Raw genomic sequence first — 27,135 nt, 5'->3', positions numbered from 1 at the left:
GAAACACTCTGCATTCAGCGTCCTTTATCTCAATACATGGTCTCTCGTCAAACATCAGCTTGACATCTTCTTACTGCTCTCAGCAGTTAAACCAGACATACTTTTACTCACTGAAACTTGGTTGTCCCAGGATTCTGTCCCTGATATTTTGGCTGTCCTACCCCAGGACTACTACATCCTACAGGCTAATCGATCTTCAAGCAGACCCGGCGGTGGAGTCGCCGTGATTATACTGAAACACCATAAATTCTCCTGCGTATCCCCTCTGGTTCTGCCGGCGGTGGACATTCTGGTCATCAAACTAGACTCTAGCTCTGGTTCCCTTATTTTTGTTCTGCTCTATCGGCCTCCCGAGCCCATGCCTAATTTCCCCATTTCCCTATGCGAACAGCTGGCCAATCTGGCCATGAACTTTACTAACATCTTACTCATAGGTGATTTGAATTATTGGCTTAACGACATTTTAGGAGGACCCCACGCCACAGAACTCCTTGATCTGCTTCTAAACTTACATTTTGTCCAACAAATTCACTCTGCTACTCATATCAAAGGTCACACATTGGGCCAAATGTGGTCTATCAATCTCTCATTGACAGAACTGACCATCTCTCCTTGCATATGGTCAGACCACTATTTCATACAATTTAACAATCATGCCTCCTAGTTTTAAGAACACCCCCTCTGAGGCCGGAGTCACTGGAAAGTGGAGAGCCTTAGATATACAAGCCTTTTCGGACACACTGGCTAGATCAGTGCCCCCCTTCAATTCGGAAGTGGACTCTATGAAAGCTAAGATCTCTTCCTGGCTGCAGTCGGCTTGTGATATTCATGCCCAACTCACCAAGTTTACCCGTAATCGTCATTCTGACTCTCAAAAACAGTTCAATGCTGAATTAAAAAAACAGAAACTCAACCTTCGTCAAAAGGAAAGGAAATGGAGATCACGTTACTCTCTGGAAGATAAACTCCAGTTTTCCTTAGCCCGTAAAGAATATAAAACCGCCATTCTGGGAGACAAAGAAGCCTATTTTTCACGAAGAATCGTAGACTCCCAGAATAAGTCGAAGGAAATTTTTTCGATAGTTAATGATGAAATCTGTTACTCCGAAAGGATCCTTCCCAAACAAATTCCCACTCAAGATCTATGTGATTCCCTAAATGTTTTTCCTAGAGAAGATCTTGACCATCAAATCTAGTATTCCAACCACACTGTGTAGAGAATCTCCGGATAAATTGGTAATCAATGCCTCCACTCTGGAAAAATTTCCTCTCATCAGCCCTTTGATGCTCTCAGACCTATTGATTTGTGTCAAATCCGGCTCCCCTAATGATTGCTGTACCCCCCACATTATGAGAGCGGTTCTCTCCTCTCTACCACACGGTGTGTTACCTTTTCTCAATGAGTCACTGACGCAGGGCAAGGTCCCCTCTGCCTTTAAGAACGCCATATTCGTCCCCTTTTACAAAAATCCAGGGGCTGACCCTGCAAACCTCTCTAATTATCAGCCCATTTCTCTTCTCCCTTTTCTGTCCAAGATCTTAGAGGCCCATTTGACTAAGTGTGTATCCAACTTCATAGAACAGACAGAAAATCTAGCGCTGCATCAAGCAGGTTTTAGACCTGCTCACTCTACTGAGGCTGTAATTCTGACTATGTTGGATACTAAGAGAGCTAATGCTGACAAAGGTGTCGCCCAGGCGTTAGTATTATTAGATCTGTCGGACGCTTTTGACACGGTCAACCATAAAATCTTATTGGACCGTGTCAAACAGGCCGGCATCCTGGGCACTGCCTATAACTGGATTGGATCTTTTCTGGAGGGCAGAACTCAAGCTGTCCGTCTCACCTCTTTTACGGCTCCTAAACAGGCAACTTCATGCAGAGTTCCACAGGGCTCTTCCATCTCGCCTCTCCTGTTTAACCTATATTTGCGGCCTTTGATTCACTCTTTAAAAGACATGATGGTCACCACTTTTAATTATGCGGATTACCTTCAGTTGGTCTTTCCCTTGGACAGTTCCACTGACTCCATTCTCCAATTTCAAGCCATTATGCTCCATATCCAGAGCTGAATGGATCAAAACTAACTGTAATTTAACCCGGGCAAGACCGAATTAATCTTGCCCGGGAAGAGCAAACTCACCTGGGTCCCCAATTATTGGCCGGACGAATTGGGTCCCTCCCCTTCCTCATCGGTAAAAAGCCTGGGGGTCATAATTAAAGCCGACCTCTCCCTCAGAGGCCAAGTGGGCGCAGTGGTTTCATCCTGCCTATTTCAGCTACGCAGGATTAGGAAAATTGCCCACTTGCTTACCCACTCTGCTCTGATACAGGTCGTGATTGCTCTGGTCTTGTCACGCCTAGACTTTTCAAACTCCATTTACCTCGGCCTCCCCCTGGGCCTACTTAAGCGTCTCCAACTGGTACAAAACCAGGCCGCCAGGCTAATTCATAAGCAACCCAGATGGTTATCCGCCAGACCTATGTTGGATAAGCTTCATTGGCTTCTTATGGCTCAACGCATTGCCTTTAAGACCGGGTGTATTATCTTTAAAGCTCTGCATGGCAACAGTCCAAAATTCATTAGCTGTCGAATAGCCAAGCATGTACCCCCCTGCAACCTTCGATCTGCTCATCTTCAGCTTCTGTCCATCCCTACCTTTAAGCTTAAACACCAGGGTGGGTGTAGGTTCTCTTATCTTGCCCCAATTGTCTGGAATTCCCTGCCACTACCAATTCGGATGAGCAATAATCTCCCGGCATTCAGAAGAATGTTCAAAACTTGGCTATATGAGAAACTCTTGAGTAACTTCCCTCGGTGTGACTTCTGCCTGATTAGCGCCATGAAACCTCTGGGTGATCGCGCGCTTTATAAATTCCTATTACGATAAGATCAGACCCACCAAATGCTCTGCATTCACTGAGCATATTTCAAAAGCAGCCCAACCTCTCTTAAAAACTCTTTGACATTGTGAAAGATTTCACTTCTTTGCGAGTAAGCTCCACCAGTGTCACTCCCTCACAGGGCCTCTGGACCCAATTGTTTCTCTTTTTCAGCACCAACATTTCCAGCATCTATGACATCTTTCAGGCCCAACCAGACCAATTCACCCTTGCAATGGCCCCACCAATCATTTTCAATGCGCAGAGGACCAACCTTACCACCTGGCCCACCATCATGATTCAAGAAACTGCAGCAACAATGCATACCATGCACTCCACAGCACCGTCAGACCCCTGTCTTAATCATGTATTCACTAATGGACTGGACCTGATGAACATAGCAATCACCCTGATAATGAATGACTTACTTAACAAAGCCACTTTCTTGGATGACTGGACACCCGCCACAGTACTCTCTCTCCAAATAAACCCTAAGTGAACCCCAAAAGACTAGCCAGCCGCTCGTTCATTTCCCTGTTGCCCTTCTAGTTGAAAGTCATGGAGATGATCAAGAACAAACCTCCAGCCATGAACCTCAACAACAGAAACCTCCTCAGCACCACAGTCCAGCTTGAGACCCAACCACAGCACAGAAACCTCCTTCAATGCCTCCACAGATGTCATCTGACTAATCATGGACTGAGAAGACACTGCTGTCCTCACCCTTCTGGATCTATCTGTTGCCTTAAATACAGTCTCCTATCCCATCCTCATTCAATGTCTTCACGATGCCAGAATTCAGCGGCCAGTGTTCCATTGAATCTTCGCTTTCCTCACAGGTTGCATCAAGTTTGTTCAGCCTGACTCATTTCACCTTGGCTGCCACCAAACTCATCTGCGAGGTTTCACCAAGATCCTCCCACAGTCCCACGCTGTTCAGCGGCTATGTGGCCCCACTAGTTAGGACCATTTGCACCTACAGAATGATGGTATGTAATACACAGATGATATCGGCTCATCCTCTTCCTCTCTTACAAAACATCAAACACTCAAACCAACCTCTTGCCTGCATGTCCGAAGTTCCCTGATAGATGAAAATCAACTGCCTTAAGCACAACAAGACATAATTCATCTTCTGTAAAGACACCTCACTATGGGACCCAACTTGGTAGCCTGCTGATCTGGGACCCACACTCAAACCTAGCACCCATTCAAAGAACCTCAGAATAATAATTGACAGTCAGCTCGATATGACAGGCCAAGTGAACGCAATCTTCACCTTCTGTTTCCACACCCTCAAGATTCTGAATTTTTTTTTCAAGTGGTTTCCCTTCAACACCTGTAGAATCTTGACCCAGGTTCTCATCACCAGCAAGTCACACTATGGCAACTCTATCTAGATCAGAATAAATGTGCAACGGGCCAGAAGACTCCAGCCAATAAAGAATGCTGCTGCCAGGCTCACACTCAGACCCTGCATCACCCCGCATATCGAAGACCTCCACTGGCTCTGTATCGACGAAACGGGCATACTTTAAACTCCACATGCACACATGCAAAACCTTGCACAAAATAAGCCACACCTACCTCTACAATCATATTAACTTTCACATCCTTGCCCAACATCTTTAATCAGCCAGACTCCTGTTCACATACACCTCCCACATGCAGCCGCGGTCGGTAGTAGGAGTTTCTGCAGGGCGGTGACGTGGGAAGGGGAAGGGGCAGGGTGGGGGGTAGTAATGTATGGAAGACTGAGTTTAACAGGTAAGTAAACATATAAATAAATAAAACGAATTTTTGTGTGTGCACTGCATCACCAAATGCGATGCAGTGCACGCAACAAAATTTGTTTTATTTATTTATATGCACAGAACTAGATATGGCAGCCTGGCCTTCTCCTACTTCACTCCCAAAGACTGGAACCTCGTAATGCTGCATATCGTAGCCTCCTCCTCGGTTTTTGAATTACACAAAAAACTGATCTGGTCTCGGCCTCGGCTCAGCCCCTGCCTTTCCTGCTTTTCAGCCAAGGATATCCTCCCAGGTTATTTGTGCACTCTTCGATTACACAACATAACAACTATCATCATAAGGTAACTTTAGGAAAAACTGAGCACTATGCAAACAAGCAAATACTGAAAATAATGGAGCTAGCATGTACAACATAGTGAGGATTTGAGACATGCCTTTGGAGTCCATTTATGGAGGTGGACCAAAGTCCCAACATTCTTATGTGCAGCCCCTTGCACCAGTCTTAGGCAAAGCCTCCTTATTAAATTCAGGTTTTTTTAATGAGAGCTAGTTGGATTAGGGTCCAGGGCATTCCAGAAATATTTGCCCAGCATTCTCAGAGATCACAATTTGTGTTTATTATGGCTGAAGGGACAAAGTGGGACCCAGTGCAACAAGGTTGATTGAAGGTTTCTAATATGGATGTTGTGCGCTGCTAGATTCAACAAATATGGCCCGTCCATATTCTAGTAAATTCCATGGATGATGCCGAATGACTTGGATATAATCCTGATATGCACTGGTGGCCAATGAAGCATGTTTAAGGCCAGTTTATTGTTGTCAAATTTGCATATATTCAGGCACATTTTAGTAAATTTGGAGTGCTTTTATTCGGTTGGTGAGGTTCTTCTTAAAACCTGTCTATATCAAATTGTAATATTTTATCTACCCCAAAAGAATGTTGCATATTTTATTTGGTAAGAGGTTGGCAGGAAAGGTAGGATTTTGGAGGTTATATATTGATAAGCTTGACCAATTTGTTGAATTGTGGATGAATCGGAGGTTTGCGTCAAACATGATACCCAAGTTTTACCTGAGGAGCAGGTCCTAGGGTGGTGGACTAATGAAATAGTAGATAGGTGATATCTTCACCTCCTAAAATTAGAAGTTCCATTAATGATCCTTAGTGTATATTACGCCTTCTCTCATCTAGTGTCATATGTGGATTCAGCAATCAGTGAGGTTGTATCTGTGAGGTAGTCACCAGGCAGATATAGATATATATATATTTTTTTAAAAACCTTTATTGTGCGAATAGAAGCATACAAATACGGGCCTACAACCATTCAGGCCGGCCACGACACATTATGAACGCACATGAGTCAGCATTTAAGTTCCCCAGCAGTCAATCAGTAGTATATAGGCGAGCATTCAAAGATGAAGAGGCCGAGTGTAACCGCTAGAAGCAGGATTAAGTAAGGTTAATTTTTTTTAAATATAATAGGAAGTATTGTAGGATCAGTTGCGACTTTCAACGTCTAAATTCCCATGGCGGACTATAGGTAAAGCATCAATACAAAGGGGCCTTGATAAATGGAAATACTAGCAACAATAGACAGAAATCAACTTATGATCGCCCCATTTCAGATCAGTTCCCACCACGGCCCGCCACACACCCGTCCCCACCTGAATGCAAGCTGGCATGGATCAGAAGAGTCAAAGCAGCGACGTAATAACCATCCACTATACTAACCCAAATAAAGAAAAAAGAGGGGAGGGGTAGAAAAGAGAATGTCAGAAAGAGGGAAAGAAAGAACGCGGCGCCATTGCACTCGCTCCCCGGCGGGCAAAGCACGCAGAGCTGGAAGACCCGCTATCGGGCAAGTAATGTAAAACATGTTGCATGTGCAGTCAATATCGTGGAAGCGGGAAAGCAACTCCTTACTACCCACTAACGCTCCATGGAAGACGCGCGCGGACACCACGCCCCGATAAAGGGATACAAAAGAGCCATAGAACTAAAGAAAAAGGAAAACCAACATCAGAAAGACCCCGTCCCTCCCACACCACCCTGCACCCCTGCAGAAGGCTACGGCCTACCCCCCCAGCAGCGTGCCTGTCGCCCTAATTAGAACCCGAAATATAGAAGAATCATGAAGTAAGAAAAAGAAAACACCAGACCAAAAAAGAGAGAAGGGAAAGGGGAAAGGAATCCAGTGGGAGAGGAGATCTGCAATCGAACATTCAGCTCCTACCCCCCGCCTTAACACAGCTGAAACCCACATCAAAGCGAGAAAGACACAACCCCAAACATCAGGAACAGGAAAAGGAATCGGCCATATTGTCCCAGCTGCGGATAGTCCTTGTCCACGTACATTAACCAGTAGTTAGCCGAAGCAATCCTGTCTCACCCTTGTCCTTTCCTGACTATAGCTTTCGTGCCCAATAAGGTAGTAGGTAGCAAGCAGTTCGGCATAGAGTGCACACAGGATTGAAACAAGGCAGGCCAAGGGTGCAATCTAGAGGATCCCAGTCTCAAACAGCAAAGCAAGTAGTGGCTGCGATAAACCAGACTGTCAAGTAGCAATATCAGGAGCAGCAAATAGACTGGGTGCGGCCCCGCCGTCCAAAACAGTGAGGTAACCCCTGCAAGGCATCTACGGGACCTCACTAAAGCAGTTCGAATCAAACATCTGCCGGGCTCCCCGGCCAGACCGGGGTGGACGGGCCCCGACGTGGGGCCCCCGCTCCTGTTCGCCACAGCCAAAGCGTCCTGAAGATTCGGGGCCGCTGACATACAGTCTCGTGGGTGCACCGCAGCATCGCTCTTCGCAGCAGCCGAGGGGAGCGAATCAGCACACACCATCAGTCGAGCCATACTCATGGGGGACGGGTCAACAGGCATGGCGGCAGAACCGCTGTCTAGCAGAACAGCGTCGAGGGTCATGACCACAAGTAGAGAACATAGGGCGGCCAAAACATCACCGATCGTGGGCTCACGCCCACAAGCCTCAGCCATCGTGTGGTTTGACAAACTAGGATCGCCGCCCCAAGCAGGTCCGGGACCCGGGGCGCCGGCGGCCATCTTGTCAGTGCAGCAGGGACTCTCCGCTCCCCAACTTCTGGACCGGGCGCTCGACTAAGGCCCACCGGAGTCTCCTCGAACCCCAGCAATGGCAATCTTGGTGCAGAAAGATGGGCCACCAAAAAACGGGGGTCGCCGGCGCTGCCGCCTCACGGGCGCCGCCCGCCGAGTCCGGGCGAAGGGCTTCAAGATGGCCGGACAAGGCAACAAAGGGGGGACCAGCCTCCTGTATGGTCTACCCCCGTCCGGGGCGGGTCGCGCCCCGCCACAGAGCCCTCGGGCCACCAGACCGGGCCCGGTCAGTCCCCACCGGAACAACCGCACAACGGCCTCTTCAGCCGACCCCTCTCCACCACCGGGGGCCGGCGTCGACACACCACTCCGGCCGACCATCTCAGGCGAGTTCCCGACCTGCACGCCGCGGAGGCTCCGGAACAAACAGGGGCACAACTCCAGATCCACAGCACCCAGGGGCCCCCGGGACGGACGGTAGGTGCTAGCAATGTTTCACCTTCCCATATTTAGTCGATTTCATCTCCTCGGGGCAGGATGAGGTACAGGATATGTGCTTCAGGCAAGAAGGTTGACGGAGCCGAGCTACAGTGCGGCCATCACGGTCGCGAGCTTGGCTCCTCCCTCCGCAGATATAGATTTTAGTATCATCAGCATATATCTGGAATAGGATGATGTGATGGTGCTGTAGCTGAAACAGGTGCCTGTATCTGACGGCTTTGGCGTCGAGAGATCCCATCTGGGATGATTTGAGCGCCTACTAAAGAAATGAATTTAAAAGGGCCGCATGTTGCAGCTATACAGGAGTGGTAGAGAGTGGAGCTTTAGTTGACCAAACACAGAGAACCAGGAACTACAGATTTTGAGTTACCTATGAAACTTGCTTAGTAAGGCCTCAAAGCAGTAGACTAATATATTTCGGACCAATGCATGGGCTGCAGATCCTGAAGAATCTAGTCTGCTTGCTGACCTTTATAGAGTGTGGAGCAGAGCTCCTCTATGTTAGCCATAGCTGATTCTATCCCTTTTGTTGATAATAAACCTGATTTGAGGTGATGAAGCTGTTGGCTAGGTGCAACGTAATATTGTACACGATTTGATACTACTCTTTCCAAAATGTTGAAAGGCATGGTGAATTTGACAATAACTGCTCCGTTGGGAGTTTCTTTAGAAGTAAAGAAATTATTGCACACCAGGTGAAAGTGAAGAGTTTAGCAGTGTGGTCATGTGGGAAGATAGCGTAGTAAAGTCTTTTTCCATATGTGTATTCCGTCAAGTATAGATTTTGTACTGGAAGGTGACACTTTCTATATAAATATTATGCTTTAATACGTTTGCCACTTTGTATGCGTACTTTAGGATGCAGCACATAGTGACCCTTATTTTTTGATAAATTATATTGCTGGTTGTCATGCGCAGCACCCTGGGGTACTGCTATCCAGTGCCAATTGTTTGTCCATTGGCCCTTAAAACTTGGAGAATTTTGCTGGCCTTTGATTTGGCATGTCTAACTCTTTAACAGGGCCAAGGTCTATGGTGTAGAGACTGCCCCCAAGGCATATAAAATCAAATGTGACCTGTGGACTGCAACCCTTAGTGTGCCATCTACTAGTGTGACAAGAAAATCATGGTATCAGGCCTACCATTGTAGCATGGTGGCTGCAGAATAAACCTGTAGTGCACCTGTTAAAATACCCCTTTTTGATGGGTAAATACCTCCCTTTTAAATATTTGTAAGTCTCCTCTAGGTAGGCCTTGTGGTCCATATGGCAAAGTGCATTGTATTTAAAAGTGGGGTACGTAGAAAATTAAAGTTAACATGTCCTTACAGTGACAGGGCCGTATTTTAACTGTGGCAGCTGTCCTAGCTATCCTATGTAGAAAATCTGATTAGAATGAAAATACTGTATCACAAAAATGAGACAAGCTAGAAAAATAATTAAAGGACTAATATTTAATACTTATTAAAAATGCAATTCAATGGTGAAGTCTGACTTTTAAAAAATATTAAGGGAAAGTAACTTTAAAAATTGTTGAATTTTCCCAGCCATAAACTGCTGGAGGCTATTTTGCACTAACGCTCCAGATTCTTTCAGCATGAACTTGACCTGAATACGGCAAAAATAAGGTGTGAAAATTCTCCCAGGAGCACAAAACAAGCTCACCTGAATAGTTAGAGGAGACACCTTTGAGCTCAGTAGAATATGAAGGGTGAAGGTTGTGGACAATCAGTTGGCACCACAGCATTAGATCCTGCCTGATAGGTTTGTTGAGTCATATGTAACACGTTGGCACACTTAAAAAGAGAAAACAGGATGTCAGGGTAGTTCTGGTGAATCCCTTGTCTGATGTCTGGCTGCAGAAAGACTCTGCACTTGTCGTACCAGACTTCTGTCTCTGGGTTTGTTGTGGTTATGGTGCCTGCTTCAAACTGGATATTAATGTTAGATGTGGGCGGTCACTAGGAATTACCATAGTGCACTCCCCACTCATAAGGCCGGCCGGTTGCCCAGACCCTACCCTATCGCTTATCAACAATTCGCTTGCTCAAGGGATTGTTCCAGATCTATTTAAGATGGCTGAGGTTGTCCCTATTCTCAAAAAACCTAGCTTAGACCCACAGGTACCGGGCAATTACTGCCCCATTTCTCTGCTACCCTACCTGAGTAAGGTTATAGAAGCCCATGTTGCCAACAGCCTTAGCTCGTTTGTTGAACAGACCCGTTATCTGGACCACCACCAAGCAGGTTTTAGACCTGAACATTCCACCAAAACTGTTGTTCCGTCAGTCTTGGACAAGCTACATAAGAGAGCGAACCAGGGTTCTACCCAGGCCCTGGTTCTCCTTGACATGTTGGCAGCCTTTGACACTGTCGACCACCAGATTTTGGTTGACTGTGTCAACAGTGCTGGGCTCCAAGGTCTATCACTAAGATGGATTACCTCCTTCCTTAGTAATCGCTATCAATCTGTTCGCCTTGCTAGATTCAGGGCAGAACAAACAAAACTGACTTGTGGGGTCCCACAGGGCTCCGCCCTATCACCTCTACTTTTCAATCTGTACATCCTTCCCTTGATTATTGCCTTGTGAAAAAGGAAGGTTGTGGTGTTTAATTATGCTGATGACCTTCAGCTGATCTTCAACATTGATCCATCCACCTCATCTATCTCCAACTTTCAATCTATAATGAATTTAATCAGCGATTGGATGAATGCCAATCAACTCAAACTAAATCCAGATAACGTACGGCGTGGCAAACCCGTGGAATTCGAACTTTTTGCCTATTTCATTATGGATCCCCCCTGCCCCGGTTTCGTCGGTAAAAAGTCTGGGGATCATGATCAGTTGTGATCTTACCATGAAGGTCCAGGTTAGTTCAGTGGTCTCAGCATGCTTTTTTCATCTGTGCAAAATTAGGAAAATCAGCAGGTTCCTCTCCATCGAAGCCTTGACCCAGGTGGTTCTTGCCATGGTCATCTCACTTATCGATTATGCCAACTCCCTCTACGTGGGTATTCCTGCCTACCAAGTACATCGCCTGCAATGGGTTCAGAATCAGGCGGCCAGACTCATTCTTGGACAGCCTAAGCACTCCCACTTGAAACCATTGCTGAAAAGCTTTCATTGGCTACCTATTCCCCAACGCTGGCTGTTCAAGTTGGGCTGCACCATTCACAAAGCCTTGTCAGGATGTGGCCCTGCTTTTATTGCCCTAAACATCCAGCGGTATCTTCCCTCTTGTGACCTACGTTCTTCTAATAAGAACTTGCTAGTGTCCCACCCTTTTAAACAGAAGAAACACGGCGGCCTCAGATACATGACCCTGGCTCCCCAATTTTGGAACACCCTTCCCCCCTACCTGGGCATGATGGACTCCTATATTCAATTTAGGAAACTACTCAAAACCTGGCTTTTCTCCCACGTGTACAACTGATACTCAATTTCTGTTTGGCACGGCGATCGGTCCTGCTTATAGCGCCAAGCAACCGCCTGGTGAACGTGCGCTCAAGAAATTAATTTTAACATAACATAACATCAGACCCCAAATTTAGTGTGGCCAAAGATCTTTGCCATCTTGGATTTGCCCAGGCACTTTGCATTTTGAACCTGTTTGAACTAAAGCAAAGTGAAACTACTACAAACGTGGATATGTCAGGGCCTGGGAACCTTTACTGTATTGGTCAGAGAGGAACTAGAAGTGTTTTAGGTTATCCTCCACCCACAGAGTGGTGAACACTGCAAAGTTGGACCCTCCTCCCAATGTCCTCAGAATACTGCTGGACATATGTATGTATGTATGTATGTGGTCTTGTAAAGCGCACTGCTGCCCTGAGGCGTCGTGGCGCTGTAGACTGCTGGGGAACCCGTCCTGGCTATCCCTGTGAGATGGTCCCTACTGGGTATCTCCAAGGTGAAACCATGCATCCCTGGCAAATGTGGGGGACCGTTGTAGAGATGAGGCAAGCTAATGCCCAGAGTTGCCGAGTGTGATCCCTGGTTAGAGTAGGCACCGAGGTGAGAATTATCGAGTCTGCTGACCCTGGTCCACGACCCTGCCACGTCGGGAATTGAACCCTGGTCGTTCTCTGCTTCCGGGTCTACCGCCTCTAACCAGTGAGCCACACCACTCCATGAATGGATAGCGTGCATACTGAACCTGCTATACTTGACATCTGTGATCTGTGAGAAGAATCTAAAGTGCTTGGACCCCCTTACACCTGAAATCCAAGGACAGGATGCGATCTCCAACAATCACATGGCTGATTCCCTGGGTGTCTCAATGAACATAAAAAAGCCAGAAGATAACATTCAAGTGAAGATTCCTAGCTGAACAGTGGTAACTTGACCTGGACTGGCTCTCCCTTTGCACTCTGCCTGCCCCCCTGAGACCCTAACTGCTCTGACCGAGTCCCTGGGAACCTTAAGAGTGTATTCCTGTGGCATTTAGGTCTCTATAGGAAATTTGGGAAATTTCTCAAAACCTTTACTCCCGAACTTAAAGGAACTAACTGTGAAGAGTGTCTGAGTGGCAGTTCAAATCATCAATTTGAATGTCAGTTTTTTTCCGACATGGAGAAGAGTTTTTCCTCAGGAAAACAGCATAGTCTCTTTTCAAGTTGGAACTAAAAACGTTTTTGAACTTCTATAATTCCAGGCCATGTGGGGCCAGTCTACTTGATGTATCCAACCCACCATATAACGCAATGGGCCTCAAATTGTGTTTAGATCCCAGCCTACTCCAACCATTGACTAGCATTGGAGCTTTGTGGTTTTTTGTACTATTTCCCCTTAAATCCTTATAAATTTGTATCTCTGGTTCGCTTATTAGATTTTTGTCATATTGCTTATTCATTTTTTCTTGATTTTAATAAATTGAAGCGGGATCTTTATTGTTTTGTGTTTTTAACTTTATAACAGTTTTGGTACTTCTAAATGCTTTACACATTGTATCTAAGTTAAGTCTGTTTGCTCTATATAACAGCTGCCAGTGGTTCTGTTCTGGTTGAAATTACTGAAATCTGTCACTGGCTCAAACAAGACATTGACTTTATTACTTGTGGTGGACATCCAGCCACCCCAACAAATAAGCCACTTTCTCAATGCCACGTAGTAGTTTTTCATAAAAAGAATACGTTTTAATTTAGAGGATTTAAACTTATTTATCAAAAATGAAGACTGTGTTTGACAGCAAAAATAATGCAAATTTTGCAACTGGCAGATTTGTGGTCGAAGATGTTACATTCTTAACATTTTTAAAGTTGTCCTATGACTGACATAATATCTGTCTTCATAATTCCTGAGACTGCATTAAAAGCGAGCAAGCTGTATAGGCTAAACACAAATGAGCAAACAAAATGCTAGCAAATAAGTTAACATTATATAAACTTGTATAGTGATTTTAAAGCAATTTCTGGCAATTTCTCATTCCTTGAACCACCTTAAGCAAATCGATCACCGGAGTATTTTGGGACATAGATCTCACTCGAAGAAAGGCACATTCATCTCAAATTAAACAGTCCTCTTCATCTAAACCAAGTATTTTGTTAAATAACTATTTCAGAATAATTTTAGGGGAATTCTTTAACAGCACATATCAATAAAATGTCGTTCCCTTGCTTTAATTAATTTCAAGACAATATTGTTCTATCCATTATGGAGATGACTTCATCTTCATTCAGAACACTACTTTAAAATAATCTGTATAAAGACTTTCATTTATGGCTCAAATATATTGGGTCTTAATAAACAGAAGTAATGAACAAAATATGTGCTAAAAACGTCTCAGATTCAATCAGTCATGCTTCTTTGTTCTCTAGTGAACACCTTACTCAGAAATGTTCTTCTATCAGTAGATTGAACAACAGTATGCACCATGTGAAAAGTGGTAATGTGAGACTTACCTTTTCGGTCATTTTAGAATTTGGTGTTAGAGAAGACTCTTTATTTAACTAACACTTCAGGGATTGGCTGGCCCTTTAGTGTCCAGAATGATATCCTAAAACAATATGTGCTTTTTAAAACCAAAATATATTCTTGTTTTTAGCCAATGTTTATTTTTTATGCCAGTGTGGTCCCGCAGATCCACAAACAATGACGTTTTGCGAAAACCATGGCAAAGTAAAACAAGCATTGGCAAAACCAACAGACTGGAAGCCCATGTCAGACCTATTGGCTTTTCCAATGCTTATTATTTTACAGAAGTAAACATGCCTCATATTATTTAAAATATCTTCGAGTCTTTCCTCTATTTTAGTGGCAATGCAGATTTTCCACTAGGAATTACTCAGAATAAGTGACATTGTATTCTAACAATCTATTCACACAGATAATCTATCTGTCTGAAGAAGTTTCCTCGTGGTGACATCATCCCGCAGTGTAGGTCGAAATGCTTCCCATCGTTGAAATTTCAGTTATGCTATACTGTGTTTCCTTCTAAAAAAATGTTAAGGAGCACTTAACTACATATATCTCACGCTATTTCGGGTTTATGAACATTAATTGTAACTTTCATGTTTCGTGGTCTGCTCAGTATAGCTTTTTCAACACGAACATTTCGGTTGCTATTTTAGTTTTTCATGAGCTCATGTTGCCTAATGTTTGAGTTGAATATTTGAACAGATAATAGGAGTATTATTGCTGGCCTTTTAATTAGGTTGTTGGACGTTATTACATTGGAGACAAGGAAATGTGCTTTTTTCCTCGTTATCAGCTGTTTATGTTCTCCTGTAATTGAATGTTATGGCCAGATAACAGCTGTGTAATTTCCGGTCTATTAATTACGTTGTTGGGGTTATTACATTGGAGACAGAGCTTTTTAAACTTACTATCGGTTGTCTTTTTCATTGATACCTTAGCTCAAATGAATTAATTCTCCAGGTTTTGTTGGGGTATACACCGCAATGGTTTTCTTGCTACTTACTGAATGTGCGCAACATTGCATCATTTTCCAAAATGTTTCACTTACTGCTGAGGATGTTAACTATTTTGTAGGACTGTTATGGTATAATTAATATAGTTGTTTCTGCGTTCTCAGGCGTCTCGTTTATTTACTGTCTGCTTTGTAGTGCAAACATTTCTCACTCCGTGCTGTGCATTTTTCAAACAATTATGATCTCTTCGTTTGGAAAACTTGGCAAGCATCTCTTATTCGGTTTGATGATATTTAAAAACATCAAAATTATCAAAAACTTTCCTTTCAATCTATGCAAAACTATCTTTAACCATTTGTGGACGGAATTTCGTTGTTCGCAGTACATTTTGCCTCTCAGTACAACATGCACAACTATCTCTAGCGTAGGGGTAAAAATTACTATTCCCACTCCAGAGGGTGCAACAGTAGGGAAAGGGTTGGATAGCATAGGGGTACAAATTTCTATTCCCACTCCAGAGAGTGCAACAGTAGGGAAAGCGTTGGATAGCGTAGGGGTTTAAATTACTATTCCCACTCCAGAGGGTGCAACAGTAGGGAAAGCGTTGGATAGCGTAGGGTAAAAAATTACTATTCCCACTCCAGAGGGTGCAACAGTAGGGAAAGCGTTGGATAGCATAGGGGTAAAAATTACTATTCCCACTCCAGAGGGTGCAACAGTAGGGAAAGCATTGGATAGAATGGGAGTAAAAATTACTTCACACACTACTCCCCCTTTAACACACAACGCAGTACACATACAAAAAAACACAATTAATATAAATATCAATTAATCAATTAATAACAATTAATATTAATAAATTGATGTAATTATAAATTAATTAATTAACACATATTAATTACCCATTAATTAACAATAAATACCAATAAATAAATACAATCTCTTTAATTAATTACATTTAATTATATCACACCCTATTCCCCTATAAATACACAACCCACTACACATAAATAAATCACATCCCATCATGTCTCGGACCTCGTTGCAGATCTTGCAACTCACCAACTTCGCTTGGAAAGTCTCCTTCCCACCCACAAGTTGGGCCAGTTTTTAGACCCGATCTTTTCCAATGTTTCCCACCTCTCTATCTCCAGTCCATCCCCGATACCATGGTCAGACCATCATCTAGTATCATTTAGGTGGTAGATTCCCACTCCCCCCCGCCACAGACCACCACCGAGCAAACCGACTCGCTCATGGGCAAAACTGGACCCAGAAACTTGGAAGCACAACCTGGAGTGCTCCCTTCCATTGTGTGTCTCTGATCCAATAACAGCTGATTTTGAGTTTTCTACATGGATAGGGAAAACTCTGGATATTACCTTACCTAACAAAATCCACGTGTAAACCTAGAAGTAAAAAGTCTTCACCTTGGTTCACCATAGAAGTACGCCTCCAAAGGAAGCTCTGCAAAAAATCTGAAAGGGCGTGGAGGAAGGACTTTGACCCTTTAAAAAAGCTAGATTATAAACGTATGATGCTCTCTTATAAAAAAACTCTCAAAACAGCACAGTCCAGGTATTTTGATGAAAAGATCAGGTCATCTGCTAATTCGTCCAGGGAGACATTCCAAATAGTAAAAAAACTTTTAAAACTCCCTAACCATCCTCCGCCTGTGGACCCCTCGACCAGTCACTGCAATGAACTAGCCGATTTTTTCGATGCCAAAATCAAAAGAATCCTTATTTCTCTCCCAGCCTCCCCCCGAACATCTCAACACTTCTCTTGAGACTCTTGACCCTCCTGACCCACTGGAACTCCCTTCCCATTTTCAGACGCCCAAACTAGATCAGTTTACTCCTACATCCCCTGATAAACTTCTATCCGTGTTACAATCAATCAAAAGCGGATCCCCCGTGGATCCTGCCCCTCTAACGGTGGACGGGAATTTCATTTCCAAAAGTATTCCTATACATTGCGGGATTCCCCAGGACTCGTCATTGAGCCCAACCCTTTTTAATGTCTATATGTCTCCCCTGAAGAAGATCGTCGCTGCATCAGGAATTAAACTTCTTACCTATGCAGATGACACCCAGATGGTAGTATCTCTTTGTCAGCAAAACCACCTCTCCCCTGACCTCTACACCTGCCTTGGAGAAATATCCAAATGGATGGACAGATCCCATCTGAAGTTAAACAGCGGAAAAACGGAGATCATGATTCTGGGCAACCCCTCCCACTACTGTCCCGAGTCCCTATGGCCCCCTTGTATGGGACCCCCTCCAACCCCTAAGAATGAAATTAAGAGCTTGGGGATCTGGTTGGATGAAGGCCTTACCTTCTCCGCCCAAGCCCGAAAAACAGCGTGCACCTGCTTTGGTCTCCTACGGCCCTCTAGGAAAATACTACCACTGCTGCCCCCCCCAATTTCAAAAACTCCTGATCCAAGGTCTAATATTGTCTCGCCTGGACTATGGAAATGCCTTGAACCTTGGAGCCCCCAAAAAAGTGATCTCACAACTCCAAGTTGTACAAAACACGGCGGCCCGTCTCCTTACAGGCACGCGCACCCACTGTTCAGCCAAACCTTCCCTCAAAGCCCTCCATTGGCTCCCGATTCAACAAAGACTGCATTTTCAAGCCTTGTGTACTGTACACAAAATTTTGCACAAAAAAGCTCCCTCAATATTGAAGGAGCTTATTATCCCCCTCACAACCAATAGTCCTTTCATCTCACCTCCACCTCACTTCAGTACCTAAAATTAAGAGAGCCCGCTCCGGCGGCCGTCTCTTTTCCTACAACGCTTCCAAGTTGTGGAACACTCTCCCACTGGATATCCGGGCTCAATCGAACCTGCTCTCCTTTCGTAAACTCCTAAAGACATGGCTGTTTTCTTAACTCACTTCCCTCTCACCTTCTTCTTCTTTCTCTAGCGCTGGGACGCCTACGGGCAGCCATGCGCTCTATAAATCTGTAAACATTAAACATCATTTACTCACTTAATAATTATTAATTACCAATTAATTATTAATTAACAATAACAAAAAATTAAATATATTAGCACATTAACTCTAATTAATTTAATTAACTAATTAATATTATTTAATTACTAATTAATTATTAATTAACATAACAATCACACAAAATTAAACATATTAGCACATTAACTCTAATTATTTAATTAACTAATTAATAACCAATTGGTTATTAATTAACAATAACAACAAATTAAATATATTAGCACATTAACTCTAATTAATGTGATTAACTAATTAATATTAATTAATTAACAATTAATTATTAATTAACAATAACAAAAAATGTAATATATTAGCACATTAACTCTAATTAATTTAATCAACTAATTAATATTAATTAATTACCAATCAGTTATTAATTAAAAATATTTAAAAAATATATCAATTAATTAATTAGTATTAAACTACTTCCCACCCTATTCCTCTATAAACCCACAACCCGCTCTGATACTAAAACACAAAATGTAAACAAAATTACTAATTTTCAAACATACATTAAAAATCATATTTAACAAACATATAAACATAATAAAATACATAACACTATACAAAATTTCGATATTAGTAAATTTCGATACTAGTAACATACATACCATAAAAATTATATTCTGTCCGTCGATATTTTGCGCATCGATATTCTATTCCATCGAAATTAAAACATCGATATTATTGTATATCGATATTTTAATTTCGATATTTTGTCTCTCTACCCCTCATCCTCCTCAGTGGCAACTCTCAATGTCTTCAGTCGGCCTTTCCCAGTTCCCAAGTATCTCCAATCAATACTCTGCAATAGGGCTTCTACAAACTCCCCTGTTGTGCTTTCGAAGGAGTGCTCTCTCCTTCGCCCTGGCCCATGTCGTAAAACCCTGCTCCCAAACCTCCAACTGTGGTCCCATTTCTGATTTCCATAGTAATGCTATGCGTTATTCTGCAATCAATCAATCAATCAAGAGTATTTGTAAAGCGCGCTACTCACCCGCTAGGGTCTCAAGGTGCTGGGGGGGGCTGCTACTGCTCGAAAAGGCAGGTCTTGAGTTGCTTCCTGAAGGAGAGATGGTCTTGGGTGAGTCGTAGGTGGGTGGGGAGGGTGTTCCAGGTCTTGGCCGCCAGGTAGGTGAAGGATCTTCCTCCGTTGGTGGTTCTACGGATTCGTGGGACAGTGGTGAGGGCGAGGCTGGTGGAGCGGAGCTGACGGGTTGGCGTGTAGAACGTGAGGCGGTTGTTGAGGTATTCGGGGCCCAAGTCGTGGAGAGCCTTGTGTGCGTGGGTGAGGAGTCTGAACGTGATCCTTTTGCTGATGGGGAGCCAGTGCAGGTCCCTCAGGTGGGCGGAGATGTGGCTGTGTCGGGGGATGTCCAAGACGAGTCGTGCTGAGGTGTTCTGGATGCGCTGGAGTCTTTTCTGTAGTTTGGCGGTGGTCCCAGCATAGAGGGCTTTCCCGTATTCCAGACGGCTGGTGATGAGGGCCTGGGTGACCGTTTTCCTTGTTCCAGTGGGGATCCAGTGGAAGATCTTGTGGAGCATGCGGAGTGTGTTGAAGCAGGAGGAGGTAATGGCGTTAACTTGCCTGGCCATCATGAGGGAGGAGTCAAGGATAAAGCCCAGGTTGTGTGCGTGGTCCGTGGGCCTGGGTGGGGGGCCCAGAGCAGAGGGTCACCAGGAGTCGTCTCAGGCAGAGATGGATGGGCCGAGGATGAGGACTTCCGTCTTGTCTGAGTTCAGTTTCAGGCGGCTGAGCTTCATCCAGTCTGCAATGTCTTTCATTTCATCCTGGAAGCTGGCTCTGGCGGAGGTGGGGTCGTTGGTGAGGGAGAGGATCAGTTGGGTATCGTCGGCGTAGGAGATGATGTTGAGGTTGTGCTTGCATGCGATGGCTGCCAGGGGGCTCATGTAGATGTTGAAGAGGGTGGGGCTGAACGAGGAGCCTTGAGGTACGCCGCAGATGATCTTGGTGGCTTCTGTGAGGAAGGGCGGGAGACGGACTCTTTGGGTTATGTCGGAGAGGAAGGAGGTGATCCATTCCAGGACCTTTCCTTGGATCCCGTCGTGGCTGAGGCGGGCTGTCAGGGTGCGGTGGCAGACCATGTCGAACACAGCCGAAAGGTCAAGCAGGATGAGGGCGGCGGTTTCTCCGTTGGCCAGCAGGGTCCGGATGTCGTCGGTTTGTTTGTTGACGGTTTTCTCGATGACTTTTGCAGGGATGGGGAGGATTGAGATGGGGCGGAGGTTCTTTAGGTCTTAGGGGTCTGCGATGGGTTTCTTCAGGAGGGCGCTGATCTCTGCGTGCTTCCAGCTCTCCGGGAAGGTGGCGGATATGAAGGAGTTGTTGATGATGTCCCAAAGTATTGGTGCGATGATGGAGTCGGCTTTGTTGAAGATGTGGTGTGGGCAGGGATCAGCTGGGGAGCCCGAGTGGATGGTGTTCATCATGCGGGTGGTATCTTCCGTGCTGACCTGAGTCCAGGCGCACATGGTGGTGGTGGGGGGTGTAGGTTCGGTGGTGGGGTATGTGTTCTGAGCACTGAAGCTGTCGTGTATGCCGACGATCTTACGGTGAAAATAGGTGGCCAGAGAGTTGCAGAGGTCTTGAGAAGGCGTGATGTCGTTGTCGCTGGCGTTGGGGTTGGAGAGCTCTTTCACAACGTTGAAGAGTTCCTTGCTGTTGGGGGTGTTGTTGTCCAGTCGTTCTCTGAAGGATGACCTTATGGTGGTGCGGATCAGCTGGTGGTGTTTGCAGGTGGCGTTCTTGAGGGCTGTCATGTTATCTGTTGACTGGTTGTGGCGCCAGGCTTTCTCGAGGTCACGGCAGGATTTCTTGGAGTCTTTGAGATCGTTGGTGAACCACGCAGCTTTCTTGCTGTTGACGTTGCTGGGAGGGTTTTTCAGTGGAGCAAGGGTGTTGGCGCAGTCGGTGATCCACTGTGTGAGGTTGTGGACTCCTTCGTTGGGGTTCGTGGTGTTGGTGGGAGGATTTAGGCGCAAGGAGGTGGTGAGTTGGTCGGTGGTGATCTTGCTCCAGTATCTTTGGGGGGTTTGTTGAGGGTGGTGGTGGGTCGTTGTTTTCCTGAAGTTGAAGTGTACGCAGCTGTGGTCGGTCCAGTGGAGCTCGGTGGTGTAGGCTGAAGGAGATGTGGTTGCTGGAGGAGAAGACAGGGTCGAGCGTGTGGCCAGCGTAATGGTTGGGGTTGTTGACCAGTTGCTTGAATCCGAGGTTGGCGAGGTTGTCTAGTAGGGCGGTGGTGTTGTTGTCCTGGTCGTTCTCCATGCGAGCGGGCTGATGAGGTCTGTGATGGCCTTGCTGAAGTGTGAGCGTGGCCCCAGGGGTCTGTAGATGAGGGTTCCTCTGAGGGTGGTCTTGGGGTCGGTGTGAATCTGGAAGTGCAGGTGCTCTGCGGTGGCGAGGGTGTCGTCGGTGTTGGTCGTGATCCGGATAGTGTTTCTGTGGGCAATGGCGATGGCTCCTCCGGTCTGGTTGACTCAGTTCCTCCGGATGATCTTGTAGCCGTCCGGGATAGTAATGGGGATATCGGGGGCTGAGGAGGCGTTCATCCAGGTTTCCATGAAGAAGACGACGTCTGGTGCCGTTTTGTCCAGGAGGTCCCATAGTTCGACGGCGTGCCTGTGAATGAGGCAGGTTTTGAACAGGATGCACTTGAGGTGGTTGTTGTTGGCAGCAGTTTTGGCTGGCACGGTGCAGGACCGAGTGCAGGTGAAGTAGCAGGCGTGGCAGGTGAAGGCTCCGTGGGTATGTTTCGGGGTTGTTTGGTAGCAGGCTGGATGTCGGCCGGTGTTGAGTGCGTGGAGGGTGGCGGCGGCGTAGCTCAGTCGGGTTGGCTGGCTCTGGCGGGGTCCAGGGGTTCTGGCGCTGGGCGCGGTGAAGGCGTGGACGGGCGTAGACGGGCTTGTCTTTGGCACACCTTCTGCGCGCAATCGGTGGGCCCGCGGGGCGGGGCCACAGGAGAGCAGCGGCGGGGAGCAGAGGGGGGAAAGAGCAGGAAAGCGGAGCGGGGGAGAGCGAGGGCAAGCCTGGGCAAGCCTGGACATAGGGGCAAGCCTAGGCAAGCCTGGAGAGCGAGGGCAAACCTGGAGAGCAGGGGCCCTAAGGAGAGGCAGCAGCAAGAGGGCCAAGCAGGCAGCGACAGCAGAATCCGGGCACACAGGGGCTGTGTGGTAGTGGAGTGACCGGGTCAAGAGCCAAATCCAAAAATCTGGAGTCCACTTTCTTTGACCTTCGTTTAAGGAAGAGTTCTAACAAGCATATGTCCAAGGAACAAGCAACTTGGTGGCCCAGTGTACAGGTCAACCTACGCATTACTCTACCCCAAAACCAGCAAAGGTTGGGGTGGCTCCAAGTCATATGTTCAAAGCCCATGTCCAATACTGGATATCTAGGGCATGGTTGTGGTCCTCCCCCTTTCTGGTCTGAAGTCTATGTGGTGTTAGACAAGTCATGTGCAAATAGTTGAACTGGGTAAATTTCAACCACATATTAATTGATATCTGCTTGGGATGTGCCATAACCCTCTTTCATTCACTGCCTGGCAAGTCACGCCCTAACAAAGCTTCCCATCTGGCCCTCAGAGACAGGAGGGGTCTATCTTCTGGCCAGTTCCAACATAGCTCTATAGAACCACTTCACTAGGTGCCATGCACTACCCATGGTCAACAAGACTGTGCAGGTCTTAGTTTCGTCTCTACCACTGGGCAACAGGTCACTGAAATCCTATGAGCGGGGGCCCTTACCATGGGGGATGGTTAGGTCAGGTGTGAAGCGGTCTAGTACCATGTCTGCTACACAGTTTAAATCTCCCCCCACGAGTAAATGAAGGGTGGCCGTGGGTGCTAGTTGGGTCGAAAATGCTCGTAGGAAAGCCACCTGATCCTGATTAGGGGAACATACACTTCCTAATGTAATATCTTGACAAAGCAGTCTACCCTTTATCAGGACATATCGGCCCTCCTGGTTGATCACAGAATTCATTTGTACAAAGGGTGTCCTGGCCTAATCCAGATAAAATCTCATGCATTCTACTTCGCCATCAATAAGGTGCTTTTCCTGTAGAATGGCTATATGGACTTCCTGCCTCTTCAAATGACTATGAATGGCATAAAGCTTAGAGGCTGAGCCCATCCCCCTAACATTTTAGGATATGAAAACTACTGTGAATTTGGGGTCTGCCATTTATAAAAAAATGCATGCTATACGTTCACCCCCCTCCCTGCAGCCCGCCCACCCCCCAATAAAGAAAAGGGAGCATGGCATCCCCTGAAACATGGGTAAAAAACAAACTAATACAAAGTCCCACAGCCTAGAGCAGTCCAGCAACGGGCAACCACCCAAACCTGTAAGAAAAAAAGATTGCTATTAGTAACCCATCTCCTGAACCCTGGTAGGGACAAGACTGGAGGGAGGAAGGGCTGAGGAAAACAAGCAACAAAGATACCACACCCACCCGATTGCGATAGGAGCCAAGGCTCAGAGACTGGCCAAGGCGTGTCTCAACCAGGATCACCACCTACTCTGTGAGGGACCTGCTGGACCACATGTTGGTATGAGAGCACAATTCTTCAGATACCCCAGGGTTCCCCAAAACTCAAATAGTGACTATGTTCAAGGGCAGAATAACAATGTCCATGTCTTCTTTCAAAATGTCATTAGACCAAATCCTCTACAGACTGAGGAGTAACCTGTGGTAATGCCAGGAAGTAAGGGTGGTCAGAGGAAGGCTCCAAGTTTTGAAGTGTGTGATTTCAGAAACTAAGCAGGACGAGATGAAGGCTAGATCTAAGTTTGGTAGAAGCATGGCAATAAACTATAACATGAAGTAAAGGCGGTAAGGGAAGAGCTGAAGCTGGGTATGCTAGAAGCAAGGTAATGAGTGCCAGGAAGTAAGGGTGGTGATGGGAGGGCTGTATTTGTGTATGCTAGATGCATGGTAATGAGCAGTGCTAGAAAGTGAGGATGGTGAGGGGAGAGCTGGCTCCTGGCATCCTAAAAGTAAAGGGCCCGATTCACAGAATGAACTTAAGACTAAATCCTAAACTTACTACTATTTGGTATTCACAGAATGCACTTACTACTTTCAGGATTCACAAAGTGAACTTACTACTTTCGGGATTCACAAAGTGAACTTACTACTTTCGGTATTCACAGAATAGATTTAAGACTACTAACTTTCCGTCCGAACTCGGGCCGTAAATTCCGGCCTGGAGGCGGAGTTTCCAGCTTGGGGGCGGAGCTTACGGCCCAGAGGCGGAGTTTCCGGGCCAGAGGCGGAGCTTGCGGCTTGGAGGCGGAGCTTCCGGCCCAGAGGTGGAGATTTCAGCCATGGCTAAATACCCACCTCCGAGCCGTAAGCTCCGCCTCCAAGCCGCAAGCTCCGCCTCCGGCCCAGAAGCTCCGACCCCAAGTCGGAAACTCCGCCTCCAGGCCGGAATTTACGGCCCGAGTTCAGACGGAAAGTTAGTAGTCTTACATCTATTCTGTGAATACCGAAAGTAGTAAGTTCAGTCTGTGAATCCCGAAAGTAGTAAGTCACTTTGTGAATCCCGAAAGTAGTAAGTGCATTCTGTGAATACCAAATAGTAGTAAGTTTAGGATTTAGTCTTAAGTTCATTCTGTGAATCGGGCCCAAAGTAATTAGCGTTGCCTTAAATAGGGATGGCAACAGAATGATTGATCCTGGGGTGCTAGAAGTAGGGTAAAGGACAATGCCAGGAAGTAAGGTGACAGGAAGGATATACCCTGTATGCAAGGAGTTAGGTAGTTAGCGAAGCCAGAAACTAAGGGTGACGAGATGAGGGTTGGATCTAAGTATGGTAGAATCATACTAACGACTATGCCAGGGGTTAAGGGTGCAAGGGTAGGGCTGAACCTGGCTTTGCCAGAAGCAGGGTTTTGTTCAATGCCAGGAAGTGAGAGTGGGCGAAAGCAAAGCTGGATTTGGGTATTTTAGAAGCTGAGTAATGTGCGATGGTAGGAATTAAAATTGGGGTGGGCTAGATCTGGGTTTGCTGGAATCAGGGTTAAGAGTGAGGTCAAGATGTAGGTTGGCAAGAGGAGGGCTCAACCCTGCTATCCCAGAAGTACGGTAATGAGCGATGCCAGAAAGTAATGGTGGCAAAGAGAGGACAGAACACAGGTATGTATAAAGCAGGGTATTGATCGATGCCAGAATGACGGTGGGAAGGGGAGGCTTGATCTGGGGATGATACACAGGACCCTTGAGGCCAGTCCACCTCACCCATTGGTGCCTCCATTTTGCATTGCAAACTCACCAGGGATTTGCAATGCAGAATTTGCATGCACACCAGACAAAGGAGCATTTTTTCAAGGTCCTTGCGTCATGCTTGCTCCTTGTAATGTGGTACATGTACAATTCAAAGCTCCAAGTCATGTTTTAAAAGCCACTTTGCATGTCTTTAAGCAACTTCATAGATATTGAGTAGTGCAACGCAGCACAAATGCTGTAAAATCGGCCCAGTAACAAAACCAGCAGAACTGGCATAATGACTCATTCTTAAAAACGCATAAATCACAGCAGAGCTCCTTATAAACCCAGTAGTTTTCCTGCAACAATAAAAGTCTCCCACACAGCTCCCAAGGTTTTGGACGCATTCACAAGTTTACAAGGACTTATAATCCTGGGAATGCGTAAAAATCTTGCGCTGCCCTAGTGGAGGCATAGCTAGGAGAAATATCTTTATTTCTCCTTGATTTTTCCTCTTTCAAAGTGTGCTTTATTCTGCAGCACACATAGAAAGAGGAAAAAGCTTCTCACTATTGTTTTTGTACAGGAAGGTGCCCCTTCCTGCATAAAAACAATACTGCATGGAATGGAGGTACCCTTGCACTATGGGGCAAGTGTGCCTGCGTTGACGCTAGGCTGCCGAAATGGTGCCAGCGCAGGGGGAAAAGACAGGAATGCACTATATTGGATAAATACTGTGCATTCTTGCCCTTTACCTATGATACAGGGGAGTGCAGCAAAGTAACATGCTGTGCTGCCCTGCACCACCATTCCCATAAATATGTCCCTAAACTCACAAACTTCATAGTATCTCTGCTTCATACACAATCACTTTTGGCATGTGCTGCCTGCTTTGGGGCCACTGCAATTATGCAGCAATGGAGGACAACATAATGTTGCAGTGTTGAATAAATTATGCAGCAAAAAAAGACTGCAGGGTTATGTAGTACATTTTCTGATACATTATTATTTTGACATTTTACACATACTAACAGTCTCTGGAATGCTTTCACCTCATTAATCCCAGTGTAACTTGCAAATGCAGCGGTGAGAAAGGTGACCAGTCAACCTTTGCACACGGCCTTCCACTTCACAGCAACACAATTCACGTTGTTTAGTAACTTTTGATTCGTTTGAGCTACAAACAATTTTTTTGATAAAACCATCAGATTATGCGGCAGATGTATCATGTGGAAAAATACGGCAGAGCTATAATTATGTGGAAAACATCTGCAAACTAGGATATTTTACCAGGTTTGAACATTTAATGCTGGCCTTGTGCATTCTGTGTGAAGCACATAAAAAACATAGGACTACAATTTTGCTTTGCTCGAGTGTCACAGAATGACAAGTGTTAATTAAATGTAACTAGTATGCACACACTACCTCGGCTAACTAAAATGCTTTATGCCAGAACTTATAAACTTATTATGTTCCATGTCTGGTTTCCCAACTGCTATAAGATGTGTACTGCAGTAAGATATCTAGGGGGCTTACTTGGCCATTCAAGTAGTCCCTGCTTTATTAGAGGGTGCAGGAACGGGCAGCTGAGCTCAATAGTTTGAATAGGATTTACTGGTGTCTTGCGGTTTTTTTGTGCCTGAACTTAGTTATGGAACAGTTTAAAATTGAGCAGTTCCCATTCTCTAGATACCAGTGCAAAATGATCAGTATTTTCTAGCAAATTCATGTTAACTTTTATTTACCATTCCCTTCTTTATTTGAAACATTTCTCAGATCATGCTGTTGCAGAAACT

At 45.6% G+C, this 27,135-nt stretch overlaps 1 pseudogene; it reads left to right on the top strand.

Annotated features, from left to right (window-relative positions):
* Nucleotides 1-3,672: 3,672 nt before the first annotated feature.
* LOC147728559 (E3 SUMO-protein ligase KIAA1586-like) overlaps nucleotides 3,673-27,135 on the top strand; it is a 35,249-nt pseudogene continuing 11,786 nt past the window's right edge.

This window comes from Lissotriton vulgaris, chromosome 3_1, assembly GCF_964263255.1.
Source record: "Lissotriton vulgaris chromosome 3_1, aLisVul1.2, whole genome shotgun sequence".
Classification (NCBI taxonomy): Eukaryota; Metazoa; Chordata; class Amphibia; order Caudata; family Salamandridae; genus Lissotriton; species Lissotriton vulgaris.
This window is presented reverse-complemented; position numbering and strand designations above follow the sequence as displayed.